This window comes from Curcuma longa, chromosome 4, assembly GCF_044706935.1.
Source record: "Curcuma longa cultivar G26 ecotype Majalengka, Jawa Barat chromosome 4, ITB_CL_G26_1.1, whole genome shotgun sequence".
NCBI lineage: Eukaryota > Viridiplantae > Streptophyta > Magnoliopsida > Zingiberales > Zingiberaceae > Curcuma > Curcuma longa.
The window spans coordinates 22,378,064-22,392,720 of record NC_133864.1 but is presented as its reverse complement, the minus strand read 5'-3'; positions in this window follow the sequence as shown (position 1 = coordinate 22,392,720).

Genomic DNA, 14,657 nt, shown 5'->3' with positions numbered 1-14,657 from the left:
CAAAAGTTTTAGTAAAGTTAGGTAATGCAAGTAATGGTGCAAAAGTTAGCTTCTCCTTAAGTAAATTGAAAGCTGAATTTTGTGCACTATCCCAATTAAAACTAGCATTCTTTTTAACAACTTCAGTTAAGGGTGTAGCTAAAGTATAAAAATTTTTAATAAACCTCCTATAGAAACAAGCCAACCCATGAAAGCTACGTACCTCATTTATTATTTTTGGTGTTGGCCATTCACGAATAACCTTAACCTTCTTTTCATTCACTGCAATTCCTTTAGCACTAACAATATAACCAAGAAACTCAATTTGACTAGTGCAAAAAGAATATTTTCATTTCGCAAAACAAGTAGAAGTTTTTGTAAATGATTTAGATGCTCATCTAAATTTTTGTTATAAATCAAGATGCCATCAAAATATATTACAACAAAGTTTTCAATAAAAGCACGCAAAATTTGGTTCATTAATCTCATGAAAATACTAGGTGCATTAGTTAGCTCAATTGGCATGACTAACTATTCGTCTAAACCATACCTAGTTTTAAAAGCAGTTTTCCATTCATCTCTCTCTCGCATTCGAATTTGATGATAGCCAGACTTCAAATCAATTTTAGAAAAAATGCAAGAAACATGTAGTTCATCTAACATATCTAATCTAGGAATGGGATGACGATACTTTACTGAAATCTTGTTGATAGCCCTTCAATCGACGCACATTCTCCAAGTTCCATCCTTCTTAGGCACAAGCAAAAGAGGAACAGCACAAGGGGGTCAAACTTTCTCGGACGTAACCTTTCCTCATCAACTCTTCAACTTGCTTTTGAAGCTCCTTTATCTTCGATGGATTACTTTTATAGGCCGGTCTATTAGGAATTGTTGCTCCCGGGATGAAATCAATTTGGTGCTCTATTCCCCTAAGTGGTGGCAATCCATCAGGAACCTCATCAGGAATACATCATCAAACTCCTACAAAAGATATTTAACAACACTAGGCAAAGAACAGTTAAGCTAGTACTCTTTTGGTTGAGAAATTATGCTTACCTACCACTAAACATCCTAGACCTTATAAACTACAATGGTTGAATGATTGCGGGGAAGTTAAGGTCACTAAGCAAGTATTGGTTTCATTATCCATTGGTAGGTATCATGATGAAGTTCTTTGTGATGTAGTGCCAATTCATGCAAGTCATTTATTTTTAGGTAGACCATGGCAATTTGATAGGAAGGTCATGCATGATGGGTTCAAAAATAAGTATTCTTTTATGATGCATGGTAAACTTGTAACTCTTCTACCATTAACTCCTAAGCAAGTATATGAAAATCAATTGAGGATCAAAAATGAGAGTGAAAAATGAAAAGAGTGTGAGAATAGAAAGAATGAAAAAGAAAAAGAGTATGAGAAAAGAAAGAATGGAAAAGAAAAAGAGTGTAAGAAAATAAAAAGTGTGGATGAGAGGAGTGAAAAAAAGAATGAAAAAGAAAAAAAACTTCAAGAGCAAGAGAGTAAAAAAGTGAGCTTTTATTCAAAAGAAAGAGAGGTTAAGAGAATTTTTTATTCTCAATAGCCGATGATTTTACTTTCGTACAAGGAGGCTTATTTCAATACTGTTATCTTAACTCTTCTTTGCCTAGTGTTGTTAAATCTCTTTTGCAGGAGTTTGATGATGTATTTCCTGATGAGGTTCCTGATGGATTGCCACCACTTAGAAGAATAGAGCACCAAATTGATTTCATCCCAGGAGCAACAATTCCTAATCGACTGGCCTATAGGAGTAATCCAAAGGAGATAAAGGAGTGCATTTAATGCATTAAATGCTCCAACATTCAAAAGTAGGAACGTTGGAGCATGCTCCAACGTTCATGTGTCCACAACATTCAAAAGGCTTTCAAGAAAATGAAGAAAAGTCTTCATGTTTTCTCCTGTTTCTTACAACAAGCTTTTCATGGGTTCTCCTCCATTTTGTAACAAGCTTTGAAGTTAATATCAAAGCTAAATTTCATCAAATATAGGCGCCCGAATATGTCGTGTCAGTGTTGGAAGTGGATCGATGGGACATGGAGGCATCTAGATCAGTCTATATAAGCAGTTTTGAGAGGAAACTCTAAACACTCAATAATGTTACAACGATGACCGTTTTGTGCGCAGCCGAAGCTCTTGAGATGCCATTATCATGCCAGAAAAGCTACATCGACACTTATGTACATCATCTATTCTAGTTGTCGATAATTAATTTCGCTTAATTTTGTACTTAACTCTGTAGGACAGTAAAAGTTTATCAGTCCTTAAATTCTATAAAAGTGAAAACTATCTCTCAGACGAGGAGAGTTTATTGGTGGATTGCATATCGGAAACGGTTAAGGACCATGGCCCTTGGAGTAGCAGCCAGTGGTTGTGAACCAATTTAAATAAAATTGTCATCATTTATTTTCCATTGCAATTACTTTACTATAGTTTTTACGAAGTTTTTCAAACTTGTGAAAAAGTGACAAACGCGCTATTCACCCCTCCCCCTCTAGCGCTCACATCGATCCTACATTAAATTCAAGTTTAACTAACAGTTATTTAAGTTAACATTTCAAAAATTGGTTTCCAGATCATGATGAGGTAGAAACCTTTTTGGTTATCAGAATAATGACCACTTTCTTAGCCAAATACTTTTTAAGAAATCATGTACTTAACAACTTCCTTAAAAATATTGCTCTAACTAGTTTAGGATGTAGCAAGGTAGCTTCAGTTAGGTCCACTTAGCTAAGCAGACCAAGGAAGGGTAATCTATACCCCACTTGAGTACTTAGACGAAGCTTCTCTGATGTACTATCATCTCATCCCACCTTAGTATTATGTTGGGCAAGTGAGCAATCATTTATCCTTAATTAACTATTCTAAGTTAAGCGAAAATTTAAATATAAATGACATGACATTTATGTGTATAAATAATAAAGTATATGTATGTACATTCAAACTTTCCACCTTAACTCCTCCTCCCGACTAGGAGTCCCCTCCACTCGCCCTGATGATTATCATCAAGTGATGACCAAAGGATGGTGCCATTGATACTAACAATGGGATGTGGTTGGATGGTTTGAACAAAACCAACACAAACACACCGAGGTTAACAAACCAAATATCTAGGTTAGGAAGTGCGAGATTAGATCTTACACCTCCTAAAACCCAAATACCGGGTTGTCGCCATTCCATTCTTTCAGGAATTAGGCTTAGGGGGCCGACTAGCAAGAGCTATCTTCCCTTCCTTCTTTTCTTTCCTTCGCATTCCTCAAATGCTGGCTAAGGGCGCTATCTCTCTCGTGCGAAGCCTAGATGGGCAGAATCAAGCTTAGGAAAGAGTAGAATCTCTATTGGACAAGGCAAGGCACAGAAAGTGTGTGGTCAACTAAGGGAGGTCGACGGAGCCGCTAGCTTTATTGCCTTCATTCATAAGTAGAGGGGCGAAGTGACGAAGAAGACTTTAACTCTACACGTATACTTTATATGGCCTGGTAAGTATGCATAAGTCAATTAAGTTAAATAAATTTTTAAGTTTTAATAATATATTAAATACTTGATTTCATATATTTCTTGTGGATCCGTGACTGTGTCAACCCATTTTGACACATTTTAAATTTTATTAAATTTTTATTTCATTAGGCAATATTTTAATTAGTTTTATAATTATAAGTATTTTATTATAATTAGGTTTATGGATTTTAATTATGTTTGTTTGCTTATTAATTTATTTTGTTGATTTTTTAAAAGATTGTGGATTTTAATTTGTGATTTGAATTGGTTATGTTCATAATTAAATAAAATCAGATATAATTAATTTTATTATTTAAATTTGAGTTTTAAAATTTAAATTTGATTTGTTAAAATTGATAAATTTATTTTCTTGAATTTTAGGATTTAATTCTGAATTTTTCATATTTATTTTCAATTTTTTTAATTATTCATTATTCATTATTTCATAACTAGATTTAATTTTTTATTTATTTGAATTATATCAAGATTAAGTTTAATAGAATAAATTTTATTTAAAATTTTAATTATTGAATCGTTTAATTTTGAATTAGTTAAATTATTGTTTAATTAGGATTTATTATTTGAATTATTCAAGTTGGATGAATTTTCATTATTGTTAGGATTTAGGATTGAATTTTTTAAATTAATTAATTCATTTTTATTAATTAAAATTTTAGAGTTATTTAACTTTTAAAAATTATTTGAATTGGTCAAATTAAGTAATTTTAATTTTTTTAAAAATTATTTAAATTGGTAAATTAGGTAATTTTAAAATTTTAAAATTATTTGAATTGATTAAATTAGGTAATTTTGAATTAATAAAATTAATTAACTTTGTATTTTCTAATTTATTTAAATTTAAATTAGTCAAATTATTTAATTTTGTATTTTTAATTTATTTGAATTTTTAAAATTATCTAAATTATCGACAAAAGTAACTCTATCATGCAAAACTGTAGGAGTATTTTTGTAAATTAACACACTTACTAGAATCCTAACCCCTAATTTCGATTCTAAGTTGTTCTTCATCTTTTTCTCAGGGCATCAATTTTTGAAGCACATAATGTGCTCTTTGTATCATCGGGCTCATAGCATCGGTTGCTCCTTTGCTACCTGTAGTGTTGTTCAAGTCTTATGAATAGGACACTGATTTTTGTAGTGCCCTCTCTCCCTACACTTAAAATAAATTATATGAATTTTAAAATGAACTTTAAAAATATTACCTCGACCCCCTCCATCTTCGCGTTCTTGCTCCTGTGGCGATTAGTTCTATCGAGAACATGTCTACTCTAATACCAATTGTAGGACTGATGCATGTGCTGAGTGGGATGAATAGTGCTCGTTCATTCTATCAAAAAGCTAGCAGTGGATTAGATAACAAAATACGAACTCGCGTATTTTACTTGGTTCCATCTCCTAGGGTTAATACGTTAAAGGCCTATATACGGGAGACATTCGTCCACTAATGGTCTCCTTTTCAGAACTCATTCGAGAGGCTGAAAAATCTATCTTACAGTCCAAATAATAATATAATATGAAATACAAAAGTAAGACAGAATAAATAAACAACACTTATGTAGGCCAATCTGGAAGTCTTGAGCATAGTGCATTCCTCCTGAAACTTCTCCGGTTGCACGAGTATGACTTTGGTCACGTTCGGCTATACCACAAGATGATGGAGTAGTAGAAATTAGGGTTCTTCCTTATGCTGCACATTGAGGGCCTTATAAAGATGCTTCCAGGTGCCTTGATCCCTTTCAAGGCGTCCCAGACTAATCCAATTCGATCCAGTTTTGTCTAACTTTATTGAGGGCGAGTCTTCTTGATCTAGGCGCTTGGATCATGCAGGGGCACCTGGACCGTCCGAGCTCCTGAAGTATTATCCGGGCGCCCAGAGTGAGTTCAATTGGTTAACTTAAGTTGACTCTAGGCTTAGTTTGGCTGCTTCTGTTGCTTCTCTCAGTCTTGCTTCCAGGTCTTAGTTCTTACAAGATTAACATATATACAAACAAGCAACCTAATCCTAATTGTAGTTTGTCTGACCTATTAGGTTTACCTAAGCTTTACTTTGCAAGTCTAACCTACTAAGCTTACCCTTGCCTAACTTCTAATTAGGACTGGTCACTTGATAAACTTCTTACCTGCCAAACATCCGATCATCCATGACCTATTTAGACTTTCCTTTACCTAACCTCCAGTTAGGACTAGTAACTTAGTAGACTTCACCTGCTCAATCTCATAAATCAAGACTTCCTGCCCAGCTTCACTCATCCTTCTTGCCTCTAACTAGTAGCCTTCAACTAGGACTTCTCCTATCTAGCCTCTAACTAGGGCTTCTTATTAGTCTTCTGGTCAACTTTGACCTGACTAGACTTCACTCATATCCAAACATTAGGTCTTGTTTGGATCAAACTGATCAGACCTAGGTATATTCTCAAACATCAAAACCCTAAAGCAGACTAGTACTCCTTGCACCAACAATGTAATGATATCTACCCATTAGATATATCTAATGATGTATTCAATATCGAAATGATTAACAAACATGCTCGAAGAGATGATCAATTAACATACTACACGTGGCATTGCCACCTTGGTCATATAAGATAGAAACGCATGTCCGAATTACACAAGTGTGGAGTTTTGGAATCATTTGAATTGGATTCATTTGATACATGTGATTCATGCTTAAAAGGCAAGATGATTAAGTTACCTCTTAAGAGAAAAGGTGAATGAGAGAATGACACATTGGGCCTTATACATATTGATGTATGTGGACTCATATCAACTCATGCACGACGAGGTTATAGCTACTTCATCACCTTCATCGATAATCATTCACGATTTGAGTATGTGTATCTATTGAGACACAAGTCTGATGAGGCCTTTGAAAAGTTGAAAGAATTTTGACATGAAGTGGAGAAACAACTTGGCAAAAGTATTAAAATACTTTGATCGGAACAAGATAGTGAATACTTAAGTTAAGAATTTCAAGATTATCTCAGGGACAATGGGATATTGTCTTAATAGACTCCGCCTTACATGCCACAACATAATGGGATGTTAGAAAGGTAAAACCGAACCTTGTTGGATATAGTTAGGTTAATGATGAATCATGGAAGTCTTCCCAAATCCTTTTGTGGTTATGCACTCGAGACAACTATTTACTTACTAAATAGAATCCCGATAAGGCAGTTTCTACTACTAATGAAATATGATATGGTAGAAACCTCATTTATTTTATTTGAAAATATGGGGTTGTCTTAACAAAACTTGGGATTACCAATTCTACAATCCCTTGAAACCAAAGGTGCTTATTTTAAGGCTTGCTATATTTCTAGAGAAAGACTTCTTTTGGAAAATAGTGGGAGTGAGATTGAGCTAAGGATAGTTCAAGAAACTCCAATAAACACAGAAAGGGCGCCTAATCAAAATCCATAGCCTATTACTCATAGGGATGAGATAATGACTGAACTTGTTTATAAGAAAAGCTGATTTTGTGAAGCAAATGTATGAGAAAGTGAGGTTGCAAATTGAAAAGAGGACCAAACAATATGCTACACAAGCCAACAAGGGATGAAAAAAAGTGATCTTTGAGCCAGGAGATTGGGTTTGGGTTCATAAGAGAAAGGAAAGATTTCTTGCAAAATGTCTTACTAAGTTACATCCACGAGGTGATGGACCATTTCAAGCCATTGCTCGAATCAATGATAATGCCTACAAGCTTGACTTACCATGTGAGTATAATGTGAGTGCTACTTTTAATGTTTCTGATCTTTCTCCCTTTGATATAGGTGATCAAGATTATAGGACGAATCGTTTTGAGGAGAGGGGCAATGATGGAGTCAAATCAAGTAAACAAGTTGCCCAACAAGCTAATATGAATCATGCTCAACACACTCTAGATGTTGTTGATGATCTATTATGCATCAATGGAGACTCAATTACAAGAGTTAAGGCTAAGAAGATAAAGCACTTAATGTGCTAATTGAAGATGTGAAAACTAAAGTTATAATTGAAAAATGTTTGATTAAGAGCAAGTCATGCGACTTAGTCAACCTATTTCAAGTCTTGGATGGGCTTAAATAGTGGTTAAGTCTCATGTTTATGTAGTAGAGATATGTAGGCTCAATTTCTACAGTGGATTGAGCATGATTTATATTAGCTTATTGAGCAACTTGTTCACTTGGTTTGACTCCATCAAGATCTCACTTGATAATGTCTCTTTAGTTTTTAATCAAACTTTAGAACAAATTGGAATATTACGTAACAAATCAAAAGAACCCACAGAAACTTATGATTGTAGAAATTTAAGAGAAAATGATAAAGCAGAGGATTAAGAGGAAAAAATAAAAAATAAATGGTTGAAGCTACTTTTTGAAACTTTGACTTTGAACAAGCAACTTCTCTTATAGAAATTTAGAGGAAAAGAATAAAAGAATGAGAGTAAGTGGAAAAACAGGAAATGAATTGTTGAAGCTACTTTTTGAAACTTTGACTTTAACTTAACTTTTTTATTTTTTTTATGAGCTTTTTTTTAACAGTGCCTCTTTTTTTTGCTGCACTTTTTTCACTATGCCTTTTTTTTGTAGAGCAACAAGGAAAGATATATTGATAGATTTAAAACTTGCCTTCGAACCGAGCTCTGATACCAGATGACATGAACCCCACTGACAATTGTGAGGGAACTTGAGAACAATCAATGGATAGAACCCCAAGAACTAGAAGACAAGAGTTTGAGCTTTGAACCATAACAAAGAGATGGAACAAACCAAATACTACGGAGAAAAGAAATGCCATACCACAAGGGTGATAAGTTTTGGAGGTTTGAATGCTACAAGACAAACTCGATAATTTCAAAAGTTTTTTCAAGAAATAAGAGATCATACAAACAAGAGATTCACCCAAAAATTGTCCTTTCCATAAACGTACTCCCTCTCTTATATAGTGGGAAGAAGTAATTTACAAAACATTCACTAGCCATTAAGAGTAATACATGCATGCAAGTAATTAAGAGTACAAATACATGCTTGCAATTAAATAGTTTAGCAACTCAAATCAAACTAGTCCTCTTACTCATTTAAGGTAAGAATGAGTACGCATTCCATCATGCAAGTTAATGTATCAATGGATAAGCTTCACATTAATCCACCCTTGATTGATACTTTGATTTATCTAGATTTCTTCTTTTTCATAATTAGTAAAATGCCCTTCTATTAGTGCATTTAGTGCTTCCTTGAAACGCTTTGCTCGAAGTCTTGTACCTGGACATTCTAGAAGTGAAATGATCATTTATCTGATGTGCATCACGATCAGCTCCTTGATATGCATCACACTCAGAGCATATGATACATTGGGTCTCGTGCATAACAACATAGAATACATGATTGATCATATAGGTGATACATATGAGATCTGGCCCATGTGAATTCTCTTTATCTTGTATGCATGGGCACATAGACTTTGAAGGTGAATACCATCTCTCATGGGAATCAAGCCTTTCTTCGATTCTTCCATGCTAAATCGTTTTAGTACTTTATCTTGTATGTAGACTGTGAAAGACCATGCAATTTTATTCGATCTATTTATATAGATCTTAATCCCAAGGATATAGATTGCTTCTCTCATGTCTTTCATGGAGAATGTTTTTGATAGCCAAACTTTAACAGATTGTATAACGGGCACATTTGAAACATTTGAACAGGCAAAGTAAGTTGAATAGCGTCATGCAAAATGGGTGGAGTCCATCGTCATTTCCTTATGTGATCAAGTATAAACGAGATATGGAAAACATTGTTGCAGATGCTTTATCTCGAAGGTATACCTTGAACTCTACTTTGAACACTAAATTGTTAGGTTTTGAATATATTAAAGATCTATATTCTAATGATCCTTACTTTGGAAATGTATTTGAAATTTGTGAATATGCTGCATTTGGGAAGTTTTATAGGCATGAGGGGTTTCTTTTTAGGGTATTAATCCAAGAGGCTCATGTTGAGGGACTAATAGGATATTTTGGTGTAAGAAAAATTCTAGAAGTTTTGGTTAAGCATTTCTTTTGGCCTCACAAGAAACGAGATGTAGTCAAGTTTTGTGAGAAGTGTATCATATGTAGGCAAGCAAAATCTAGATCTTTACCTCATGGATTGTATACACACCTTTAGCAATTCCTAGTGAACTTTGGGTGGATATTTCCATGGACTTTGTCCTTCAGCAGCTATAGTTGTTCGTGCGTTCTTTTCACTCATCTTATACCCGCTTAATTCATAACATTGTCTATATGTCAATCCCTACTAGGATAACTACATCACACCTAGGTCAAGTAGTAGTTTCTTGTTATGAGAATTCAAATTACTCAAACATCTATTCAAGAAGACCATCTTCTTGATGTGTGTCTGTTTTGACCCAAGACTACGAGTAACAATCCTGACAAGTAACCATAGGTTATATGTCTCCTAATAAAGGAATGGTGAATTCTCTATGGGCTACTCAATCATTTTCAAGCACTTCGACTTATACCCAATCATCCCAGGTTCACACCTTCGAAGAGATGTTTGCTTAGAATGTCAAAATATAAGTCTCCATGACCAAGATGACTTGAATATCTCAAAGTTGAAGGAAACTTGTACTTGAGGTACAATGAGATCTTTATAGACATGTATAGAACCACATGAAGTCTCATGGCAGGTCATATCCGATGAACTAGTTACCATTAACCATTATCGATATGTTAACTATCAGCATCCTAATGTTTCCAACCAATTAGGATCGACTGCTTGGTTAAACCAAGAAGTCTAATATATGCTAGTCTTACAGAATCAATGATGTCTAATCTCTATAATTTATCGACTAGAAAATATTTTAATACGTACAATTACACATGTAGAGATACCCACTAATTGTATCTAATAACAATTTCTTTCATGCTATATATTGTATTGTGGACCTCATTAATTGAGTTTAAGATATAATCAGATACATAAAGAATATACACTCAAATAGTGATTTATTTATCTAATAAACAGTATATTATCTAAGGTGCTTGCCTTAGGACACTCTCAAGTATAACAGTCCCATGATACATGGACTAATGGGGCTCACCCCCTGCTTGTGGTGGTTTCTCCTGCACCACTTGTTCGCTTGCCTGCTATTGCACTGGCTATGGTGCCAGGACATTGTTCTCATATACTAATAGCAAGATTGGTGTCTCAATCAACACAATATCTTGTACAGTGATCAATGCCTCAGGGCCCTGCACATGAGAGGTTATGTCTTGTGTTGACATAGGTGCCGCAATGCCGCTAGGCCTTTGTTATTGCGACCTATTTCTCCCTCTAGCCAACCTTGATTGACCATTCCGTGATGCCACTATACCTTGTTGACCATTAGTTTTCTAGTGCTTATAGGCCCCCCTTGCTTGTGACTAATACAATGACACTCCAAGCAATGTTCCAGCATCGTCTCAAATATGATCTCTAGCTCCAATTGTACTCTAGTAGGCAAAGTACTTGGGACCATGTCAACCCTTGGTCCCCCCATGTCAACTTCGACAACTAAGCGTCCATAGGTAAGCCTTTCTCTTGTATGTGTCATCTTGTCTATGTATAAGGGCGTCCCAACCTTCAAGCCGATCAAACTAAGCACCTATGGAGTCCAACAATCCAGGGGCAACCCATGTATTTGGATCCAAGTAGGAATGACAAGAAATAGCTTGGCATAGTCATCAAAAACATGAATGCGAAGTAAGGCCCTCCCACTAATATTTGATCTCTATCTGTAGTTATATCAAACTTGAAGATCGTCCAACCACTTTTGTGCATAAAGAATTTATACGGTGTCTTCCATCTATTTGCTATCCCCACCACTCCAGCTCTCTCTAGATTCCAACCCATGAAACAACCTACAAGACAATATCCCAAGGAGTGCTCAATAGTGGCAATGTTGTCAAAATCAAGCTTTAGAGTTTTGCTACTAAAGATCAAATCCCCTCGGACTTTTGCCACTATTTACCTTGCCAGGTGTCTGGTCCACTGAGACTTCTGTTGCATGACGTTGGATCTCCCTGATTCATTAGGGCTTCCTCTACTTGGTATCTAGTTGCTTGACCTATCAAGTCTTTCGCCATCTAATGTCTAGTTGAGCTGACCCACTATAATTTTCCCCTCTTTCCCTTCTATTTGCTATCTAGTCACTTGACCTACCAAGATTTTGGCTGCCTAGTGTTCGGTCTCACTAACCCACTAGGGCTTTTCCCTTCTTCTTGGTGTCTAGTCATTTGACCTACTAAGTCTGTTCTTGTTATGTTTCCTGTAGCTGCATACTTGACATGCACATCAGATCACACATAACCTAACTTTAAATATTTTTTTCTACATCAAAATATAGATTCTATATGTGGTGCTTCTTGCACTAAAAATCTTCCTTTTTGATGTGTGACAACCTATTTAAAGTTAGGAGAAAATAATAAACAATACCATGTATTAAAATGCAACCATGATGCAACTTTCTCTCTTTTCTTGAATAAATCGCTTACTCTCCGTGATAGAGTCAAACAAAGTGAACAAGTAGCCCAACAAGCTAATATGGATCATGCTCAACCCACTTTTTATGTTGTTGATGATCCATTATGCATCAATGGAGACTCAATTACAAGGGCTAAGGCTAAGAAAATGAAAGAAGCACTTAATGTGCTAATTGAAGATGTGAAAGCCAAAGTTACAATTGAAGAAGGTTTCACCAAAACAAGTCATGCGACTTAGTGAACCTAATTCAAGTCTTGGATGGACTTAAGTAGCCACTTAAGTCTCATATTTATGTAGTAGGGATATGCAGGTTCAATTTCTAGCTTTATTTGGGGTATAATGATGTCATAAGCTTAAAATAATTAAGTAGTCTATATAGACTTTTACTAAATGGACTTTCTTTTGACCTTTTAGGGTTTTTAGGTTACCCTATAGCTATAAATAAAGGGGGTGACGACCCTATATGTATCTTTGGCATATTTTCAATAAAAACCATGTTGAGACTCTCACTTGTTCATTCTTCATTGAACTAGAACTTATCAAGGCATCTCCTTGTGGCGTTCAAAGACTTATCAACCTCCATCCGAAGATTGTGGCATCTTCCCTTTTCCTCTATACCAAGGTTCGGTGTTCCTAAGCATTGGGTCGAGGTTCTATTCATCCTTCTTATCGATTTAGATTTTCCTTCTTTCTTCTTCAATCATTGTGGGTTCTTAAGATTTTTCTCTCATAGGTTCATATCAGTTGGTATCAGAGCTTTGGTCTTTCTAAATCGATTTGGTTATCCTTTTCTTTTTGTGCTTGAATCTTTATCTATTTTGTTCATCATTTGATACTTATTGTTATCTTCAATCTTTGTAATTCTTATTTACTTGTTGCTATAAAAAAAGAGATTTTTTTTAATAAAAGAGAAAAAAAAAATTTTCAGAAAAAAAGAGGAAAGAAAGGTAAAAGAGGCCGAAATTTTGAAAACAAGAAAAAAATAGTAAAAGAAAAGAAGCAACAAAAGGTGGGTGCAGAGACCTTATTATTTCTATACTTGCATTTTTTTTACTACTCTTTATCTTTCAACGCATTTCTTTCAAGTTTTTCCTAGATTTGATTTTGCCACTTGCTTAGATTAAGTTCTGATAAATTTTCTCTCAGCACTTATTTCAAGTATCTTTCAATTTAGTATTCTCATAAGTTTTGCCGAGATTTAATTCTGGCACCTACCTAGATTAAGTTCTGACAAATTTCAAGTGTCTTTATATTTTAATACCATATTTCTTTCAGATTTTGTCTAGATTTAATTCCGGCACTTGTCTAGATTAAGTTTTGATAAAAAAATTTCATTATTTTTTCAAGTATTCTTGCAATTCAGTATTCTCTTAAGTTTTATCGAGATTTATGACACAGGCCTAGATTAAGTTCTGAAAAATTTTCTTTTAGCTTTTATTTCAAGTATCTTTATCTTTCAATTTTTCATTCTAATAAATTTTGCCTATATTCAAGTTTGGCAAATTTTATTTCGACACTTAATTCAAGTTTTCAATTTTGCAATTGCATTCTTCTTCAATTTCTATCTTTATCCTAATTTCCTTGGAGATTTTCAATTAGTCAAAGAATGTTTGCAGAGACTTGTCTCAATTCTTAGTTCTTTAAAGAGCTAATATTAGTGAGTTGAGTGATTGAGTGACGATAATTTACTTTAATGGCGACAAGTAGAGAGGAAGCAAGACCTAGAGAAACTCTTGAACAACTTGCCTTGAGACAACACTTGGGACTCATGGAAATCAGATTCAATCAAATCCTTGATAGATTTGAGAGGCAAGATGCTATAATTACTAGACTACAAAATAGTCAAATTGGTAGAGTTCCTACATGAAGTGTAAGGCAATATAACTGTAATGACAATGATGATGATGACATTTCTGAGGACATTGATGATAGAGTTTCTAGTGGCAGATCTGGTCATGTTAAAATTGGTAGTACAAGAGGAAGGACAAATGATTATGTTGATAAAAACCTGAGCAATATCAAGATGAAGATTCCTTTATTTCAAGGCAAAAGTGATTCAGACGTATATTTAGAGTGGGAAAAGAAAGTGGAATTAGTGTTTGATTGTCACAACTACTCTGAAGAAAAGAAGGTAAAATTTGCTACTGTTGAGTTTATTGATTATGCTATTATTTGGTGGGATCAAATTATTCTAAAGAAACAAAGAGGTTCATACCTATTGACACATGGGAGGAGATGAAATCTATAATGAGAAAGAGGTTTATTCCCTCACATTACTATCGAGAGTTGTATTAACGATTACAAAGTCTAACACAAGGGTCCAAGACTATGGAGGAATATGATGTGGACCAAGGAGGGGATACAAGCTTACAAGACAAAGCCAAGGAGGAAGAGGCATTGAAGGGAATTGGAGGACCCATGACAAGATCCAAGACTAAGAGAATGAAGCAAGCTTTGGAAGGCTTTAATAATGGAGCTCAAGGAAAAGGAGGATCAATGCACAATGGAGGCAACAACTAAATGGATCACATTCCTTCAACTTGAAAGTGAAATTGAGCCAACATGAAGACAAAACTTGAAGGCCCAAATCTACATGATCCAAGATGCATTCAAGGGCTACAAGT